This window comes from Phyllobates terribilis, unplaced genomic scaffold, assembly GCF_046119375.1.
Source record: "Phyllobates terribilis strain yellow unplaced genomic scaffold, ASM4611937v1 Scaffold_249__1_contigs__length_2872098, whole genome shotgun sequence".
NCBI classification, from domain to species: Eukaryota; Metazoa; Chordata; class Amphibia; order Anura; family Dendrobatidae; genus Phyllobates; species Phyllobates terribilis.
Genome location: NW_027363009.1, coordinates 1,476,135 through 1,496,174, shown reverse-complemented (window position 1 = coordinate 1,496,174; position 20,040 = coordinate 1,476,135). Strand labels below are relative to the sequence as shown.

At 45.5% G+C, this 20,040-nt stretch overlaps 14 non-coding genes and 1 pseudogene across 14 annotated transcripts; all 15 read left to right on the top strand.

Moving 5' to 3' along the window:
* The first annotated feature begins 797 nt into the window (after nt 1-797).
* On the top strand, nt 798-921 carry LOC141218393 (U2 spliceosomal RNA; annotated as a pseudogene).
* A 1,119-nt stretch (nt 922-2,040) lies between these two features.
* LOC141217993 (U2 spliceosomal RNA) lies at nt 2,041-2,231 on the top strand. Its single transcript, XR_012286760.1, has one exon. It is a non-coding gene; the product is annotated as a U2 spliceosomal RNA (small nuclear RNA).
* Nucleotides 2,232-3,355: 1,124 nt separating this feature from the next.
* On the top strand, nt 3,356-3,546 carry LOC141218535 (U2 spliceosomal RNA). The gene has a single exon (XR_012287231.1). It is a non-coding gene; the product is annotated as a U2 spliceosomal RNA (small nuclear RNA).
* A 1,124-nt stretch (nt 3,547-4,670) lies between these two features.
* Nucleotides 4,671-4,861, top strand: LOC141218213 (U2 spliceosomal RNA). Its single transcript, XR_012286969.1, has one exon. It is a non-coding gene; the product is annotated as a U2 spliceosomal RNA (small nuclear RNA).
* A 1,124-nt stretch (nt 4,862-5,985) lies between these two features.
* On the top strand, nt 5,986-6,176 carry LOC141217992 (U2 spliceosomal RNA). The gene has a single exon (XR_012286759.1). It is a non-coding gene; the product is annotated as a U2 spliceosomal RNA (small nuclear RNA).
* Nucleotides 6,177-7,296: 1,120 nt separating this feature from the next.
* LOC141218284 (U2 spliceosomal RNA) lies at nt 7,297-7,487 on the top strand. Its single transcript, XR_012287037.1, has one exon. It is a non-coding gene; the product is annotated as a U2 spliceosomal RNA (small nuclear RNA).
* Nucleotides 7,488-8,607: 1,120 nt separating this feature from the next.
* Nucleotides 8,608-8,798, top strand: LOC141217991 (U2 spliceosomal RNA). Its single transcript, XR_012286758.1, has one exon. It is a non-coding gene; the product is annotated as a U2 spliceosomal RNA (small nuclear RNA).
* A 1,118-nt stretch (nt 8,799-9,916) lies between these two features.
* On the top strand, nt 9,917-10,107 carry LOC141217990 (U2 spliceosomal RNA). The gene has a single exon (XR_012286757.1). It is a non-coding gene; the product is annotated as a U2 spliceosomal RNA (small nuclear RNA).
* Nucleotides 10,108-11,228: 1,121 nt separating this feature from the next.
* Nucleotides 11,229-11,419, top strand: LOC141217989 (U2 spliceosomal RNA). Its single transcript, XR_012286756.1, has one exon. It is a non-coding gene; the product is annotated as a U2 spliceosomal RNA (small nuclear RNA).
* Nucleotides 11,420-12,542: 1,123 nt separating this feature from the next.
* LOC141218194 (U2 spliceosomal RNA) lies at nt 12,543-12,732 on the top strand. The gene has a single exon (XR_012286951.1). It is a non-coding gene; the product is annotated as a U2 spliceosomal RNA (small nuclear RNA).
* A 1,122-nt stretch (nt 12,733-13,854) lies between these two features.
* LOC141217988 (U2 spliceosomal RNA) lies at nt 13,855-14,045 on the top strand. Its single transcript, XR_012286755.1, has one exon. It is a non-coding gene; the product is annotated as a U2 spliceosomal RNA (small nuclear RNA).
* Nucleotides 14,046-15,166: 1,121 nt separating this feature from the next.
* On the top strand, nt 15,167-15,357 carry LOC141217986 (U2 spliceosomal RNA). The gene has a single exon (XR_012286753.1). It is a non-coding gene; the product is annotated as a U2 spliceosomal RNA (small nuclear RNA).
* A 1,120-nt stretch (nt 15,358-16,477) lies between these two features.
* LOC141217985 (U2 spliceosomal RNA) lies at nt 16,478-16,668 on the top strand. The gene has a single exon (XR_012286752.1). It is a non-coding gene; the product is annotated as a U2 spliceosomal RNA (small nuclear RNA).
* A 1,124-nt stretch (nt 16,669-17,792) lies between these two features.
* On the top strand, nt 17,793-17,983 carry LOC141217984 (U2 spliceosomal RNA). The gene has a single exon (XR_012286751.1). It is a non-coding gene; the product is annotated as a U2 spliceosomal RNA (small nuclear RNA).
* Nucleotides 17,984-19,103: 1,120 nt separating this feature from the next.
* LOC141217983 (U2 spliceosomal RNA) lies at nt 19,104-19,294 on the top strand. Its single transcript, XR_012286750.1, has one exon. It is a non-coding gene; the product is annotated as a U2 spliceosomal RNA (small nuclear RNA).
* Nucleotides 19,295-20,040: the final 746 nt, after the last annotated feature.

Below are 20,040 nucleotides of genomic sequence, written 5' to 3'. Positions count from 1 at the left end.
CAGCCAGGGGGCTGCTGCTGCAGGGCAGACCGCTGAGGCCGATGGTAGGATTGTGCAGCGTGATAGTATAACCCCCAACGGGAGGGGTATGGCCTCAGGGCAGCCGACGTGGATGATGGGGGTAGCAGGAACCACTCAGAGACGGTACGGTGTAGTTCAGGGTCTTTACTGGTAACAACAAAAGACCCTCCCGGAGTACTTGCTAGCGGATGGGGCCTGGTCAGTCCTTGAGCAGATGGGATCTCCCCTGGCCAGGCGTAGTTGTAGGCCTCCCAAACTGACTGTACTCTTCTGGCTACCTTGCTAGGAGCTGATGTAAGTAGCCCACGTCCCTGAGTGTACCGTGTGGTGCTCACCCGTATGGCCGGTGACTCGGGGCCTTCTAATGGCTTCCGCTCCACGATGGCGGTGCTGGTCCCACGCGTGTGACCGTGCCTTCGGGCTTCTGGGCCAGAGGACCTGAAATCCCCTGCCTGACGGATTCTGCTGCTGGGTAGGAATTAGTCCCCACAGACTCGGACTCCGGGTCCGGTAAAACGTCTTCTTAGTCAGGGCGAACTCTGCAGCTGCCAGCCCCTGACTCCTTGTAACTGCTGTTTCTTCCTATGCTGTCTCTACTTCTTCTCTTCTTCTACTCCTCACCCTGCCTCAGCCCCAGGTTTTTATAGGGGAAGTTCTTCCCCTCCCAAGACTGGGCAGGAGGTGTGGCATGCACAGGATCCCTGACCAAAGGACCTCCCACCTGCTCTCAGACATAACATTACGTTACTGTGGCAACCAGACCCCTGGGGTGTCACATCCCCTATCTGGGGACCATATATTAAATGGATTTTTAGAACAGGGAGATGGAAAAAGAGCTTGCTCTGTCCACTCCACGCATTGACCTGGTATTGCAGTATCTCCAGGACCGGTGCACCCCTTCTTTAATGCAGTTTCTAAAATCAGAAAGAATTGAATTCAATGCTTTTTGTTCATTTTGCTTGTTTGTCGGATTTTGGGATGGACTCTTTGGCTTTGCTTTTCTTCTCCTCATTGGATTTTTCATGTTAAAAGTTGCAGAAGCCAGATGACAAGCTCATTTTGGTTCAACTTCAGCAACTGTGCATTGCATTGCCATGTAATGTAATGTAATGCAATGCTATCTATCTAGCTCTCCCTCTATACTTCCTTTTGGATAAACAGACATATTAGGCAAGCATTTTGGAGCTTTCACCTAAATAACTACAGGTGGTGAGATAAGCTGCACAATATAATTGACCTTTCAGTATATTGTTGCACACACACCATCTATTTAGCAAATGCCCTTGTTATCAACAGCAGCCTTTTAAACTCACCTGAGCTAACAGGTATGTGAGCTGGTTACTCTGCTGCGCTTAAAATTTCTTTTTTGGTTTGCTACAATGCCTTTTCTGAAACGTTGTCTCCCTCTGCTGGAACACTGACTTCTTTCATTTAATGCCTGCAGACTATGAAAGAGAAACCAACCCAAAAAGTTTGGTTGATTAGTCTGTGGCATTCTTTTAAACTGTTGCTTATGGCGGTCTCTGTGAGCTTCTCAGTGACATTCAGCCATCCAGGTATCCCGCCTGCAGTAGACGGAATGTGGCAATGGAACGCTGGCTGCGCGTGTCATAATAGGCTCTGAGCCTTTATATACCTGCGCACAGCAGCAGCCACCTTCAGTCTGCTGCTGGACAGCCAGCAGCAGCAGCAGCAGGAGAGGTAATTAATCAGCAACCCTCCTGCTAAGGGTAGACAGCTGCTCGTTCCACCCCCCCCCGCCTTAATTGGTTCTCCTCCCTTCCAACTGTGTTGAGGCGGGTGGGAACAGCCGGGGGTTGAGGGTACTGTGCTAAAAGAGGTGGAGTTATGCAGATCTAAAACGCGTGGATTGCAGCAGCAGCAAGCCGAAAAGTGCAGGCATGTGAGGGATCTAGAGGTTGACAGCATGTCTTCTTAACGGGAGTCCAGGTGGCCATCTCCACAAATGGACTTTTCAGAATCCTTGGGTGGCACCGTAGTCGGAAACCAATTCTGGTTATCGCTTCTCGGCCTTTTGGCTAAGATCAAGTGTAGTATCTGTTCTTATCAGTTTAATATCTGATACGTCCCCTATCTGGGGACCATATATTAAATGGATTTTTAGAACAGGGAGATGGAAAAAGAGCTTGCTCTGTCCACTCCACGCATTGACCTGGTATTGCAGTATCTCCAGGACCGGTGCACCCCTTCTTTAATGCAGTTTCTAAAATCAGAAAGAATTGAATTCAATGCTTTTTGTTCATTTTGCTTGTTTGTCGGATTTTGGGATGGACTCTTTGGCTTTGCTTTTCTTCTCCTCATTGGATTTTTCATGTTAAAAGTTGCAGAAGCCAGATGACAAGCTCATTTTTGTTCAACTTCAGCAACTGTGCATTGCATTGCCATGTAATGTAATGTAATGCAATGCTATCTATCTAGCTCTCCCTCTATACTTCCTTTTGGATAAACAGACATATTAGGCAAGCATTTTGGAGCTTTCACCTAAATAACTACAGGTGGTGAGATAAGCTGCACAATATAATTGACCTTTCAGTATATTGTTGCACACACACCATCTATTTAGCAAATGCCCTTGTTATCAACAGCAGCCTTTTAAACTCACCTGAGCTAACAGGTATGTGAGCTGGTTACTCTGCTGCGCTTAAAATTTCTTTTTTGGTTTGCTACAATGCCTTTTCTGAAACGTTGTCTCCCTCTGCTGGAACACTGACTTCTTTCATTTAATGCCTGCAGACTATAAAAGAGAAACCAACCCAAAAAGTTTGGTTGATTAGTCTGTGGCATTATTTTAAACTGTTGCTTATGGCGGTCTCTGTGAGATTCTCAGTGACATTCAGCCATCCAGGTATCCCGCCTGCAGTAGACGGAATGTGGCAATGGAACGCTGGCTGCGCGTGTCATAATAGGCTCTGAGCCTTTATATACCTGCGCACAGCAGCAGCCACCTTCAGTCTGCTGCTGGACAGCCAGCAGCAGCAGCAGCAGGAGAGGTAATTAATCAGCAACCCTCCTGCTAAGGGTAGACAGCTGCTCGTTCCACCCCCCCCCCCCCCGCCTTAATTGGTTCTCCTCCCTTCCAACGGTGTTGAGGCGGGTGGGAACAGCCGGGGGTTGAGGGTACTGTGCTAAAAGAGGTGGAGTTATGCAGATCTAAAACGCGTGGATTGCAGCAGCAGCAAGCCGAAAAGTGCAGGCATGTGAGGGATCTAGAGGTTGACAGCATGTCTTCTTAACGGGAGTCCAGGTGGCCATCTCCACAAATGGACTTTTCAGAATCCTTGGGTGGCACCGTAGTCGGAAACCAATTCTGGTTATCGCTTCTCGGCCTTTTGGCTAAGATCAAGTGTAGTATCTGTTCTTATCAGTTTAATATCTGATACGTCCCCTATCTGGGGACCATATATTAAATGGATTTTTAGAACAGGGAGATGGAAAAAGAGCTTGCTCTGTCCACTCCACGCATTGACCTGGTATTGCATTATCTCCAGGACCGGTGCACCCCTTCTTTAATGCAGTTTCTAAAATCAGAAAGAATTGAATTCAATGCTTTTTGTTCATTTTGCTTGTTTGTCGGATTTTGGGATGGACTCTTTGGCTTTGCTTTTCTTCTCCTCATTGGATTTTTCATGTTAAAAGTTGCAGAAGCCAGATGACAAGCTCATTTTGGTTCAACTTCAGCAACTGTGCATTGCATTGCCATGTAATGTAATGTAATGCAATGCTATCTATCTAGCTCTCCCTGTATACTTCCTTTTGGATAAACAGACATATTAGGCAAGCATTTTGGAGCTTTCACCTAAATAACTACAGGTGGTGAGATAAGCTGCACAATATAATTGACCTTTCAGTATATTGTTGCACACACACCATCTATTTAGCAAATGCCCTTGTTATCAACAGCAGCCTTTTAAACTCACCTGAGCTAACAGGTATGTGAGCTGGTTACTCTGCTGCGCTTAAAATTTCTTTTTTGGTTTGCTACAATGCCTTTTCTGAAACGTTGTCTCCCTCTGCTGGAACACTGACTTCTTTCATTTAATGCCTGCAGACTATAAAAGAGAAACCAACCCAAAAAGTTTGGTTGATTAGTCTGTGGCATTCTTTTAAACTGTTGCTTATGGCGGTCTCTGTGAGCTTCTCAGTGACATTCAGCCATCCAGGTATCCCGCCTGCAGTAGACGGAATGTGGCAATGGAACGCTGGCTGCGCGTGTCATAATAGGCTCTGAGCCTTTATATACCTGTGCACAGCAGCAGCCACCTTCAGTCTGCTGCTGGACAGCCAGCAGCAGCAGCAGCAGGAGAGGTAATTAATCAGCAACCCTCCTGCTAAGTGTAGACAGCTGCTCGTTCCACCCCCCCACCCCCCGCCTTAATTGGTTCTCCTCCCTTCCAACGGTGTTGAGGCGGGTGGGAACAGCCGGGGGTTGAGGGTACTGTGCTAAAAGAGGTGGAGTTATGCAGATCTAAAACGCGTGGATTGCAGCAGCAGCAAGCCGAAAAGTGCAGGCATGTGAGGGATCTAGAGGTTGACAGCATGTCTTCTTAACGGGAGTCCAGGTGGCCATCTCCACAAATGGACTTTTCAGAATCCTTGGGTGGCACCGTAGTCGGAAACCAATTCTGGTTATCGCTTCTCGGCCTTTTGGCTAAGATCAAGTGTAGTATCTGTTCTTATCAGTTTAATATCTGATACGTCCCCTATCTGGGGACCATATATTAAATGGATGTTTAGAACAGGGAGATGGAAAAAGAGCTTGCTCTGTCCACTCCACGCATTGACCTGGTATTGCAGTATCTCCAGGACCGGTGCACCCCTTCTTTAATGCAGTTTCTAAAATCAGAAAGAATTGAATTCAATGCTTTTTGTTCATTTTGCTTGTTTGTTGGATTTTGGGATGGACTCTTTGGCTTTGCTTTTCTTCTCCTCATTGGATTTTTCATGTTCAAAGTTGCAGAAGCCAGATGACAAGCTCATTTTGGTTCAACTTCAGCAACTGTGCATTGCATTGCCATGTAATGTAATGTAATGCAATGCTATCTATCTAGCTCTCCCTCTATACTTCCTTTTGGATAAACAGACATATTAGGCAAGCATTTTGGAGCTTTCACCTAAATAACTACAGGTGGTGAGATAAGCTGCACAATATAATTGACCTTTCAGTATATTGTTGCACACACACCATCTATTTAGCAAATGCCCTTGTTATCAACAGCAGCCTTTTAAACTCACCTGAGCTAACAGGTATGTGAGCTGGTTACTCTGCTGCGCTTAAAATTTCTTTTTTGGTTTGCCACAATGCCTTTTCTGAAACGTTGTCTCCCTCTGCTGGAACACTGACTTCTTTCATTTAATGCCTGCAGACTATAAAAGAGAAACCAACCCAAAAAGTTTGGTTGATTAGTCTGTGGCATTCTTTTAAACTGTTGCTTATGGCGGTCTCTGTGAGCTTCTCAGTGACATTCAGCCATCCAGGTATCCCGCCTGCAGTAGAAGGAATGTGGCAATGGAACGCTGGCTGCGCGTGTCATAATAGGCTCTGAGCCTTTATATACCTGCGCACAGCAGCAGCCACCTTCAGTCTGCTGCTGGACAGCCAGCAGCAGCCGCAGCAGGAGAGGTAATTAATCAGCAACCCTCCTGCTAAGGGTAGACAGCTGCTCGTTCCACCCCCCCCCCCCCCGCCTTAATTGGTTCTCCTCCCTTCCAACGGTGTTGAGGCGGGTGGGAACAGCCGGGGGTTGAGGGTACTGTGCTAAAAGAGGTGGAGTTATGCAGATCTAAAACGCGTGGATTGCAGCAGCAGCAAGCCGAAAAGTGCAGGCATGTGAGGGATCTAGAGGTTGACAGCATGTCTTCTTAACGGGAGTCCAGGTGGCCATCTCCACAAATGGACTTTTCAGAATCCTTGGGTGGCACCGTAGTCGGAAACCAATTCTGGTTATCGCTTCTCGGCCTTTTGGCTAAGATCAAGTGTAGTATCTGTTCTTATCAGTTTAATATCTGATACGTCCCCTATCTGGGGACCATATATTAAATGGATTTTTAGAACAGGGAGATGGAAAAAGAGCTTGCTCTGTCCACTCCACGCATTGACCTGGTATTGCAGTATCTCCAGGACCGGTGCACCCCTTCTTTAATGCAGTTTCTAAAATCAGAAAGAATTGAATTCAATGCTTTTTGTTCATTTTGCTTGTTTGTCGGATTTTGGGATGGACTCTTTGGCTTTGCTTTTCTTCTCCTCATTGGATTTTTCATGTTAAAAGTTGCAGAAGCCAGATGACAAGCTCATTTTGGTTCAACTTCAGCAACTGTGCATTGCATTGCCATGTAATGTAATGTAATGCAATGCTATCTATCTAGCTCTCCCTCTATACTTCCTTTTGGATAAACAGACATATTAGGCAAGCATTTTGGAGCTTTCACCTAAATAACTACAGGTGGTGAGATAAGCTGCACAATATAATTGACCTTTCAGTATATTGTTGCACACACACCATCTATTTAGCAAATGCCCTTGTTATCAACAGCAGCCTTTTAAACTCACCTGAGCTAACAGGTATGTGAGCTGGTTACTCTGCTGCGCTTAAAATTTCTTTTTTGGTTTGCTACAATGCCTTTTCTGAAACGTTGTCTCCCTCTGCTGGAACACTGACTTCTTTCATTTAATGCCTGCAGACTATAAAAGAGAAACCAACCCAAAAAGTTTGGTTGATTAGTCTGTGGCATTCTTTTAAACTGTTGCTTATGGCGGTCTCTGTGAGCTTCTCAGTGACATTCAGCCATCCAGGTATCCCGCCTGCAGTAGACGGAATGTGGCAATGGAACGCTGGCTGCGCGTGTCATAATAGGCTCTGAGCCTTTATATACCTGCGCACAGCAGCAGCCACCTTCAGTCTGCTGCTGGACAGCCAGCAGCAGCAGCAGCAGGAGAGGTAATTAATCAGCAACCCTCCTGCTAAGGGTAGACAGCTGCTCGTTCCACCCCCCCACCCGCCTTAATTGGTTCTCCTCCCTTCCAACGGTGTTGAGGCGGGTGGGAACAGCCGGGGGTTGAGGGTACTGTGCTAAAAGAGGTGGAGTTATGCAGATCTAAAACGCGTGGATGCAGCAGCAGCAAGCCGAAAAGTGCAGGCATGTGAGGGATCTAGAGGTTGACAGCATGTCTTCTTAACGGGAGTCCAGGTGGCCATCTCCACAAATGGACTTTTCAGAATCCTTGGGTGGCACCGTAGTCGGAAACCAATTCTGGTTATCGCTTCTCGGCCTTTTGGCTAAGATCAAGTGTAGTATCTGTTCTTATCAGTTTAATATCAGATACGTCCCCTATCTGGGGACCATATATTAAATGGATTTTTAGAACAGGGAGATGGAAAAAGAGCTTGCTCTGTCCACTCCACGCATTGACCTGGTATTGCAGTATCTCCAGGACCGGTGCACCCCTTCTTTAATGCAGTTTCTAAAATCAGAAAGAATTGAATTCAATGCTTTTTGTTCATTTTGCTTGTTTGTCGGATTTTGGGATGGACTCTTTGGCTTTGCTTTTCTTCTCCTCATTGGATTTTTCATGTTAAAAGTTGCAGAAGCCAGATGACAAGCTCATTTTGGTTCAACTTCAGCAACTGTGCATTGCATTGCCATGTAATGTAATGTAATGCAATGCTATCTATCTAGCTCTCCCTCTATACTTCCTTTTGGATAAACAGACATATTAGGCAAGCATTTTGGAGCTTTCACCTAAATAACTACAGGTGGTGAGATAAGCTGCACAATATAATTGACCTTTCAGTATATTGTTGCACACACACCATCTATTTAGCAAATGCCCTTGTTATCAACAGCAGCCTTTTAAACTCACCTGAGCTAACAGGTATGTGAGCTGGTTACTCTGCTGCGCTTAAAATTTCTTTTTTGGTTTGCTACAATGCCTTTTCTGAAACGTTGTCTCCCTCTGCTGGAACACTGACTTCTTTCATTTAATGCCTGCAGACTATAAAAGAGAAACCAACCCAAAAAGTTTGGTTGATTAGTCTGTGGCATTCTTTTAAACTGTTGCTTATGGCGGTCTCTGTGAGCTTCTCAGTGACATTCAGCCATCCAGGTATCCCGCCTGCAGTAGACGGAATGTGGCAATGGAACGCTGGCTGCGCGTGTCATAATAGGCTCTGAGCCTTTATATACCTGCGCACAGCAGCAGCCACCTTCAGTCTGCTGCTGGACAGCCAGCAGCAGCAGCAGCAGGAGAGGTAATTAATCAGCAACCCTCCTGCTAAGGGTAGACAGCTGCTCGTTCCACCCCCCCCCCGCCTTAATTGGTTCTCCTCCCTTCCAACGGTGTTGAGGCGGGTGGGAACAGCCGGGGGTTGAGGGTACTGTGCTAAAAGAGGTGGAGTTATGCAGATCTAAAACGCGTGGATTGCAGCAGCAGCAAGCCGAAAAGTGCAGGCATGTGAGGGATCTAGAGGTTGACAGCATGTCTTCTTAACGGGAGTCCAGGTGGCCATCTCCACAAATGGACTTTTCAGAATCCTTGGGTGGCACCGTAGTCGGAAACCAATTCTGGTTATCGCTTCTCGGCCTTTTGGCTAAGATCAAGTGTAGTATCTGTTCTTATCAGTTTAATATCTGATACGTCCCCTATCTGGGGACCATATATTAAATGGATTTTTAGAACAGGGAGATGGAAAAAGAGCTTGCTCTGTCCACTCCACGCATTGACCTGGTATTGCAGTATCTCCAGGACCGGTGCACCCCTTCTTTAATGCAGTTTCTAAAATCAGAAAGAATTGAATTCAATGCTTTTTGTTCATTTTGCTTGTTTGTCGGATTTTGGGATGGACTCTTTGGCTTTGCTTTTCTTCTCCTCATTGGATTTTTCATGTTAAAAGTTGCAGAAGCCAGATGACAAGCTCATTTTGGTTCAACTTCAGCAACTGTGCATTGCATTGCCATGTAATGTAATGTAATGCAATGCTATCTATCTAGCTCTCCCTCTATACTTCCTTTTGGATAAACAGACATATTAGGCAAGCATTTTGGAGCTTTCACCTAAATAACTACAGGTGGTGAGATAAGCTGCACAATATAATTGACCTTTCAGTATATTGTTGCACACACACCATCTATTTAGCAAATGCCCTTGTTATCAACAGCAGCCTTTTAAACTCACCTGAGCTAACAGGTATGTGAGCTGGTTACTCTGCTGCGCTTAAAATTTCTTTTTTGGTTTGCTACAATGCCTTTTCTGAAACGTTGTCTCCCTCTGCTGGAACACTGACTTCTTTCATTTAATGCCTGCAGACTATAAAAGAGAAACCAACCCAAAAAGTTTGGTTGATTAGTCTGTGGCATTCTTTTAAACTGTTGCTTATGGCGGTCTCTGTGAGCTTCTCAGTGACATTCAGCCATCCAGGTATCCCGCCTGCAGTAGACGGAATGTGGCAATGGAACGCTGGCTGCGCGTGTCATAATAGGCTCTGAGCCTTTATATACCTGCGCACAGCAGCAGCCACCTTCAGTCTGCTGCTGGACAGCCAGCAGCAGCAGCAGGAGAGGTAATTAATCAGCAACCCTCCTGCTAAGGGTAGACAGCTGCTCGTTCCACCCCCCCCCCCGCCTTAATTGGTTCTCCTCCCTTCCAACGGTGTTGAGGCGGGTGGGAACAGCCGGGGGTTGAGGGTACTGTGCTAAAAGAGGTGGAGTTATGCAGATCTAAAACGCGTGGATTGCAGCAGCAGCAAGCCGAAAAGTGCAGGCATGTGAGGGATCTAGAGGTTGACAGCATGTCTTCTTAACGGGAGTCCAGGTGGCCATCTCCACAAATGGACTTTTCAGAATCCTTGGGTGGCACCGTAGTCGGAAACCAATTCTGGTTATCGCTTCTCGGCCTTTTGGCTAAGATCAAGTGTAGTATCTGTTCTTATCAGTTTAATATCTGATACGTCCCCTATCTGGGGACCATATATTAAATGGATTTTTAGAACAGGGAGATGGAAAAAGAGCTTGCTCTGTCCACTCCACGCATTGACCTGGTATTGCAGTATCTCCAGGACCGGTGCACCCCTTCTTTAATGCAGTTTCTAAAATCAGAAAGAATTGAATTCAATGCTTTTTGTTCATTTTGCTTGTTTGTCAGATTTTGGGATGGACTCTTTGGCTTTGCTTTTCTTCTCCTCATTGGATTTTTCATGTTAAAAGTTGCAGAAGCCAGATGACAAGCTCATTTTGGTTCAACTTCAGCAACTGTGCATTGCATTGCCATGTAATGTAATGTAATGCAATGCTATCTATCTAGCTCTCCCTCTATACTTCCTTTTGGATAAACAGACATATTAGGCAAGCATTTTGGAGCTTTCACCTAAATAACTACAGGTGGTGAGATAAGCTGCACAATATAATTGACCTTTCAGTATATTGTTGCACACACACCATCTATTTAGCAAATGCCCTTGTTATCAACAGCAGCCTTTTAAACTCACCTGAGCTAACAGGTATGTGAGCTGGTTACTCTGCTGCGCTTAAAATTTCTTTTTTGGTTTGCTACAATGCCTTTTCTGAAACGTTGTCTCCCTCTGCTGGAACACTGACTTCTTTCATTTAATGCCTGCAGACTATAAAAGAGAAACCAACCCAAAAAGTTTGGTTGATTAGTCTGTGGCATTCTTTTAAACTGTTGCTTATGGCGGTCTCTGTGAGCTTCTCAGTGACATTCAGCCATCCAGGTATCCCGCCTGCAGTAGACGGAATGTGGCAATGGAACGCTGGCTGCGCGTGTCATAATAGGCTCTGAGCCTTTATATACCTGCGCACAGCAGCAGCCACCTTCAGTCTGCTGCTGGACAGCCAGCAGCAGCAGCAGCAGGAGAGGTAATTAATCAGCAACCCTCCTGCTAAGGGTAGACAGCTGCTCGTTCCACCCCCCCCCCCGCCTTAATTGGTTCTCCTCCCTTCCAACGGTGTTGAGGCGGGTGGGAACAGCCGGGGGTTGAGGGTACTGTGCTAAAAGAGGTGGAGTTATGCAGATCTAAAACGCGTGGATTGCAGCAGCAGCAAGCCGAAAAGTGCAGGCATGTGAGGGATCTAGAGGTTGACAGCATGTCTTCTTAACGGGAGTCCAGGTGGCCATCTCCACAAATGGACTTTTCAGAATCCTTGGGTGGCACCGTAGTCGGAAACCAATTCTGGTTATCGCTTCTCGGCCTTTTGGCTAAGATCAAGTGTAGTATCTGTTCTTATCAGTTTAATATCTGATACGTCCCCTATCTGGGGACCATATATTAAATGGATTTTTAGAACAGGGAGATGGAAAAAGAGCTTGCTCTGTCCACTCCACGCATTGACCTGGTATTGCAGTATCTCCAGGACCGGTGCACCCCTTCTTTAATGCAGTTTCTAAAATCAGAAAGAATTGAATTCAATGCTTTTTGTTCATTTTGCTTGTTTGTCGGATTTTGGGATGGACTCTTTGGCTTTGCTTTTCTTCTCCTCATTGGATTTTTCATGTTAAAAGTTGCAGAAGCCAGATGACAAGCTCATTTTGGTTCAACTTCAGCAACTGTGCATTGCATTGCCATGTAATGTAATGTAATGCAATGCTATCTATCTAGCTCTCCCTCTATACTTCCTTTTGGATAAACAGACATATTAGGCAAGCATTTTGGAGCTTTCACCTAAATAACTACAGGTGGTGAGATAAGCTGCACAATATAATTGACCTTTCAGTATATTGTTGCACACACACCATCTATTTAGCAAATGCCCTTGTTATCAACAGCAGCCTTTTAAACTCACCTGAGCTAACAGGTATGTGAGCTGGTTACTCTGCTGCGCTTAAAATTTCTTTTTTGGTTTGCTACAATGCCTTTTCTGAAACGTTGTCTCCCTCTGCTGGAACACTGACTTCTTTCATTTAATGCCTGCAGACTATAAAAGAGAAACCAACCCAAAAAGTTTGGTTGATTAGTCTGTGGCATTCTTTTAAACTGTTGCTTATGGCGGTCTCTGTGAGCTTCTCAGTGACATTCAGCCATCCAGGTATCCCGCCTGCAGTAGACGGAATGTGGCAATGGAACGCTGGCTGCGCGTGTCATAATAGGCTCTGAGCCTTTATATACCTGCGCACAGCAGCAGCCACCTTCAGTCTGCTGCTGGACAGCCAGCAGCAGCAGCAGCAGGAGAGGTAATTAATCAGCAACCCTCCTGCTAAGGGTAGACAGCTGCTCGTTCCACCCCCCCCCCCCTGCCTTAATTGGTTCTCCTCCCTTCCAACGGTGTTGAGGCGGGTGGGAACAGCCGGGGGTTGAGGGTACTGTGCTAAAAGAGGTGGAGTTATGCAGATCTAAAACGCGTGGATTGCAGCAGCAGCAAGCCGAAAAGTGCAGGCATGTGAGGGATCTAGAGGTTGACAGCATGTCTTCTTAACGGGAGTCCAGGTGGCCATCTCCACAAATGGACTTTTCAGTATCCTTGGGTGGCACCGTAGTCGGAAACCAATTCTGGTTATCGCTTCTCGGCCTTTTGGCTAAGATCAAGTGTAGTATCTGTTCTTATCAGTTTAATATCTGATACGTCCCCTATCTGGGGACCATATATTAAATGGATTTTTAGAACAGGGAGATGGAAAAGAGCTTGCTCTGTCCACTCCACGCATTGACCTGGTATTGCAGTATCTCCAGGACCGGTGCACCCCTTCTTTAATGCAGTTTCTAAAATCAGAAAGAATTGAATTCAATGCTTTTTGTTCATTTTGCTTGTTTGTCGGATTTTGGGATGGACTCTTTGGCTTTGCTTTTCTTCTCCTCATTGGATTTTTCATGTTAAAAGTTGCAGAAGCCAGATGACAAGCTCATTTTGGTTCAACTTCAGCAACTGTGCATTGCATTGCCATGTAATGTAATGTAATGCAATGCTATCTATCTAGCTCTCCCTCTATACTTCCTTTTGGATAAACAGACATATTAGGCAAGCATTTTGGAGCTTTCACCTAAATAACTACAGGTGGTGAGATAAGCTGCACAATATAATTGACCTTTCAGTATATTGTTGCACACACACCATCTATTTAGCAAATGCCCTTGTTATCAACAGCAGCCTTTTAAACTCACCTGAGCTAACAGGTATGTGAGATGGTTACTCTGCTGCGCTTAAAATTTCTTTTTTGGTTTGCTACAATGCCTTTTCTGAAACGTTGTCTCCCTCTGCTGGAACACTGACTTCTTTCATTTAATGCCTGCAGACTATAAAAGAGAAACCAACCCAAAAAGTTTGGTTGATTAGTCTGTGGCATTCTTTTAAACTGTTGCTTATGGCGGTCTCTGTGAGCTTCTCAGTGACATTCAGCCATCCAGGTATCCCGCCTGCAGTAGACGGAATGTGGCAATGGAACGCTGGCTGCGCGTGTCATAATAGGCTCTGAGCCTTTATATACCTGCGCACAGCAGCAGCCACCTTCAGTCTGCTGCTGGACAGCCAGCAGCAGCAGCAGCAGGAGAGGTAATTAATCAGCAACCCTCCTGCTAAGGGTAGACAGCTGCTCGTTCCACCCCCCCCCCCCGCCTTAATTGGTTCTCCTCCCTTCCAACGGTGTTGAGGCGGGTGGGAACAGCCGGGGGTTGAGGGTACTGTGCTAAAAGAGGTGGAGTTATGCAGATCTAAAACGCGTGGATTGCAGCAGCAGCAAGCCGAAAAGTGCAGGCATGTGAGGGATCTAGAGGTTGACAGCATGTCTTCTTAACGGGAGTCCAGGTGGCCATCTCCACAAATGGACTTTTCAGAATCCTTGGGTGGCACCGTAGTCGGAAACCAATTCTGGTTATCGCTTCTCGGCCTTTTGGCTAAGATCAAGTGTAGTATCTGTTCTTATCAGTTTAATATCTGATACGTCCCCTATCTGGGGACCATATATTAAATGGATTTTTAGAACAGGGAGATGGAAAAAGAGCTTGCTCTGTCCACTCCACGCATTGACCTGGTATTGCAGTATCTCCAGGACCGGTGCACCCCTTCTTTAATGCAGTTTCTAAAATCAGAAAGAATTGAATTCAATGCTTTTTGTTCATTTTGCTTGTTTGTCGGATTTTGGAATGGACTCTTTGGCTTTGCTTTTCTTCTCCTCATTGGATTTTTCATGTTAAAAGTTGCAGAAGCCAGATGACAAGTTCATTTTGGTTCAACTTCAGCAACTGTGCATTGCATTGCCATGTAATGTAATGTAATGCAATGCTATCTATCTAGCTCTCCCTCTATACTTCCTTTTGGATAAACAGACATATTAGACAAGCATTTTGGAGCTTTCACCTAAATAACTACAGGTGGTGAGATAAGCTGCACAATATAATTGACCTTTCAGTATATTGTTGCACACACACCATCTATTTAGCAAATGCCCTTGTTATCAACAGCAGCCTTTTAAACTCACCTGAGCTAACAGGTATGTGAGATGGTTACTCTGCTGCGCTTAAAATTTCTTTTTTGGTTTGCTACAATGCCTTTTCTGAAACGTTGTCTCCCTCTGCTGGAACACTGACTTCTTTCATTTAATGCCTGCAGACTATAAAAGAGAAACCAACCCAAAAAGTTTGGTTGATTAGTCTGTGGCATTCTTTTAAACTGTTGCTTATGGCGGTCTCTGTGAGCTTCTCAGTGACATTCAGCCATCCAGGTATCCCGCCTGCAGTAGACGGAATGTGGCAATGGAACGCTGGCTGCGCGTGTCATAATAGGCTCTGAGCCTTTATATACCTGCGCACAGCAGCAGCCACCTTCAGTCTGCTGCTGGACAGCCAGCAGCAGCAGCAGCAGGAGAGGTAATTAATCAGCAACCCTCCTGCTAAGGGTAGACAGCTGCTCGTTCCACCCCCCCCCCCGCCTTAATTGGTTCTCCTCCCTTCCAACGGTGTTGAGGCGGGTGGGAACAGCCGGGGGTTGAGGGTACTGTGCTAAAAGAGGTGGAGTTATGCAGATCTAAAACGCGTGGATTGCAGCAGCAGCAAGCCGAAAAGTGCAGGCATGTGAGGGATCTAGAGGTTGACAGCATGTCTTCTTAACGGGAGTCCAGGTGGCCATCTCCACAAATGGACTTTTCAGAATCCTTGGGTGGCACCGTAGTCGGAAACCAATTCTGGTTATCGCTTCTCGGCCTTTTGGCTAAGATCAAGTGTAGTATCTGTTCTTATCAGTTTAATATCTGATACGTCCCCTATCTGGGGACCATATATTAAATGGATTTTTAGAACAGGGAGATGGAAAAAGAGCTTGCTCTGTCCACTCCACGCATTGACCTGGTATTGCAGTATCTCCAGGACCGGTGCACCCCTTCTTTAATGCAGTTTCTAAAATCAGAAAGAATTGAATTCAATGCTTTTTGTTCATTTTGCTTGTTTGTCGGATTTTGGGATGGACTCTTTGGCTTTGCTTTTCTTCTCCTCATTGGATTTTTCATGTTAAAAGTTGCAGAAGCCAGATGACAAGCTCATTTTGGTTCAACTTCAGCAACTGTGCATTGCATTGCCATGTAATGTAATGTAATGCAATGCTATCTATCTAGCTCTCCCTCTATACTTCCTTTTGGATAAACAGACATATTAGACAAGCATTTTGGAGCTTTCACCTAAATAACTACAGGTGGTGAGATAAGCTGCACAATATAATTGACCTTTCAGTATATTGTTGCACACACACCATTTATTTAGCAAATGCCCTTGTTATCAACAGCAGCCTTTTAAACTCACCTGAGCTAACAGGTATGTGAGATGGTTACTCTGCTGCGCTTAAAATTTCTTTTTTGGTTTGCTACAATGCCTTTTCTGAAACGTTGTCTCCCTCTGCTGGAACACTGACTTCTTTCATTTAATGCCTGCAGACTATAAAAGAGAAACCAACCCAAAAAGTTTGGTTGATTAGTCTGTGGCATTCTTTTAAACTGTTGCTTATGGCGGTCTCTGTGAGCTTCTCAGTGACATTCAGCCATCCAGGTATCCCGCCTGCAGTAGACGGAATGTGGCAATGGAACGCTGGCTGCGCGTGTCATAATAGGCTCTGAGCCTTTATATACCTGCGCACAGCAGCAGCCACCTTCAGTCTGCTGCTGGACAGCCAGCAGCAGCAGCAGCAGGAGAGGTAATTAATCAGCAACCCTCCTGCTAAGGATAGACAGCTGCTCGTTCCACCCCCCCTCCGCATTAATTGGTTCTCCTCCCTTCCAACGGTGTTGAGGCGGGTGGGAACAGCCGGGGGTTGAGGGTACTGTGCTAAAAGAGGTGGAGTTATGCAGATCTAAAACGCGTGGATTGCAGCAGCAGCAAGCCGAAAAGTGCAGGCATGTGAGGGATCTAGAGGTTGACAGCATGTCTTCTTAACGGGAGTCCAGGTGGCCATCTCCACAAATGGACTTTTCAGAATCCTTGGGTGGCACCGTAGTCGGAAACCAATTCTGGTTATCGCTTCTCGGCCTTTTGGCTAAGATCAAGTGTAGTATCTGTTCTTATCAGTTTAATATCTGATACGTCCCCTATCTGGGGACCATATATTAAATGGATTTTTAGAACAGGGAGATGGAAAAAGAGCTTGCTCTGTCCACTCCACGCATTGACCTGGTATTGCAGTATCTCCAGGACCGGTGCACCCCTTCTTTAATGCAGTTTCTAAAATCAGAAAGAATTGAATTCAATGCTTTTTGTTCATTTTGCTTGTTTGTCGGATTTTGGGATGGACTCTTTGGCTTTGCTTTTCTTCTCCTCATTGGATTTTTCATGTTAAAAGTTGCAGAAGCCAGATGACAAGCTCATTTTGGTTCAACTTCAGCAACTGTGCATTGCATTGCCATGTAATGTAATGTAATGCAATGCTATCTATCTAGCTCTCCCTCTATACTTCCTTTTGGATAAACAGACATATTAGGCAAGCATTTTGGAGCTTTCACCTAAATAACTACAGGTGGTGAGATAAGCTGCACAATATAATTGACCTTTCAGTATATTGTTGCACACACACCATCTATTTAGCAAATGCCCTTGTTATCAACAGCAGCCTTTTAAACTCACCTGAGCTAACAGGTATGTGAGCTGGTTACTCTGCTGCGCTTAAAATTTCTTTTTTGGTTTGCTACAATGCCTTTTCTGAAACGTTGTCTCCCTCTGCTGGAACACTGACTTCTTTCATTTAATGCCTGCAGACTATAAAAGAGAAACCAACCCAAAAAGTTTGGTTGATTAGTCTGTGGCATTCTTTTAAACTGTTGCTTATGGCGGTCTCTGTGAGCTTCTCAGTGACATTCAGCCATCCAGGTATCCCGCCTGCAGTAGACGGAATGTGGCAATGGAACGCTGGCTGCGCGTGTCATAATAGGCTCTGAGCCTTTATATACCTGCGCACAGCAGCAGCCACCTTCAGTCTGCTGCTGGACAGCCAGCAGCAGCAGCAGCAGGAGAGGTAATTAATCAGCAACCCTCCTGCTAAGGGTAGACAGCTGCTCGTTCCACCCCCCCCCCCCCCGCCTTAATTGGTTCTCCTCCCTTCCAACGGTGTTGAGGCGGGTGGGAACAGCCGGGGGTTGAGGGTACTGTGCTAAAAGAGGTGGAGTTATGCAGATCTAAAACGCGTGGATTGCAGCAGCAGCAAGCCGAAAAGTGCAGGCATGTGAGGGATCTAGAGGTTGACAGCATGTCTTCTTAACGGGAGTCCAGGTGGCCATCTCCACAAATGGACTTTTCAGAATCCTTGGGTGGCACCGTAGTCGGAAACCAATTCTGGTTATCGCTTCTCGGCCTTTTGGCTAAGATCAAGTGTAGTATCTGTTCTTATCAGTTTAATATCTGATACGTCCCCTATCTGGGGACCATATATTAAATGGATTTTTAGAACAGGGAGATGGAAAAAGAGCTTGCTCTGTCCACTCCACGCATTGACCTGGTATTGCAGTATCTCCAGGACCGGTGCACCCCTTCTTTAATGCAGTTTCTAAAATCAGAAAGAATTGAATTCAATGCTTTTTGTTCATTTTGCTTGTTTGTCGGATTTTGGGATGGACTCTTTGGCTTTGCTTTTCTTCTCCTCATTGGATTTTTCATGTTAAAAGTTGCAGAAGCCAGATGACAAGCTCATTTTGGTTCAACTTCAGCAACTGTGCATTGCATTGCCATGTAATGTAATGTAATGCAATGCTATCTATCTAGCTCTCCCTCTATACTTCCTTTTGGATAAACAGACATATTAGGCAAGCATTTTGGAGCTTTCACCTAAATAACTACAGGTGGTGAGATAAGCTGCACAATATAATTGACCTTTCAGTATATTGTTGCATACACACCATCTATTTAGCAAATGCCCTTGTTATCAACAGCAGCCTTTTAAACTCACCTGAGCTAACAGGTATGTGAGCTGGTTACTCTGCTGCGCTTAAAATTTCTTTTTTGGTTTGCTACAATGCCTTTTCTGAAACGTTGTCTCCCTCTGCTGGAACACTGACTTCTTTCATTTAATGCCTGCAGACTATAAAAGAGAAACCAACCCAAAAAGTTTGGTTGATTAGTCTGTGGCATTCTTTTAAACTGTTGCTTATGGCGGTCTCTGTGAGCTTCTCAGTGACATTCAGCCATCCAGGTATCCCGCCTGCAGTAGACGGAATGTGGCAATGGAACGCTGGCTGCGCGTGTCATAATAGGCTCTGAGCCTTTATATACCTGCGCACAGCAGCAGCCACCTTCAGTCTGCTGCTGGACAGCCAGCAGCAGCAGCAGCAGGAGAGGTAATTAATCAGCAACCCTCCTGCTAAGGGTAGACAGCTGCTCGTTCCACCCCCCCCCCGCCTTAATTGGTTCTCCTCCCTTCCAACGGTGTTGAGGCGGGTGGGAACAGCCGGGGGTTGAGGGTACTGTGCTAAAAGAGGTGGAGTTATGCAGATCTAAAACGCGTGGATTGCAGCAGCAGCAAGCCGAAAAGTGCAGGCATGTGAGGGATCTAGAGGTTGACAGCATGTCTTCTTAACGGGAGTCCAGGTGGCCATCTCCACAAATGGACTTTTCAGAATCCTTGGGTGGCACCGTAGTCGGAAACCAATTCTGGTTATCGCTTCTCGGCCTTTTGGCTAAGATCAAGTGTAGTATCTGTTCTTATCAGTTTAATATCTGATACGTCCCCTATCTGGGGACCATATATTAAATGGATTTTTAGAACAGGGAGATGGAAAAAGAGCTTGCTCTGTCCACTCCACGCATTGACCTGGTATTGCAGTATCTCCAGGACCGGTGCACCCCTTCTTTAATGCAGTTTCTAAAATCAGAAAGAATTGAATTCAATGCTTTTTGTTCATTTTGCTTGTTTGTCGGATTTTGGGATGGACTCTTTGGCTTTGCTTTTCTTCTCCTCATTGGATTTTTCATGTTAAAAGTTGCAGAAGCCAGATGACAAGCTCATTTTGGTTCAACTTCAGCAACTGTGCATTGCATTGCCATGTAATGTAATGTAATGCAATGCTATCTATCTAGCTCTCCCTCTATACTTCCTTTTGGATAAACAGACATATTAGGCAAGCATTTTGGAGCTTTCACCTAAATAACTACAGGTGGTGAGATAAGCTGCACAATATAATTGACCTTTCAGTATATTGTTGCACACACACCATCTATTTAGCAAATGCCCTTGTTATCAACAGCAGCCTTTTAAACTCACCTGAGCTAACAGGTATGTGAGCTGGTTACTCTGCTGCGCTTAAAATTTCTTTTTTGGTTTGCTACAATGCCTTTTCTGAAACGTTGTCTCCCTCTGCTGGAACACTGACTTCTTTCATTTAATGCCTGCAGACTATAAAAGAGAAACCAACCCAAAAAGTTTGGTTGATTAGTCTGTGGCATTCTTTTAAACTGTTGCTTATGGCGGTCTCTGTGAGCTTCTCAGTGACATTCAGCCATCCAGGTATCCCGCCTGCAGTAGACGGAATGTGGCAATGGAACGCTGGCTGCGCGTGTCATAATAGGCTCTGAGCCTTTATATACCTGCGCACAG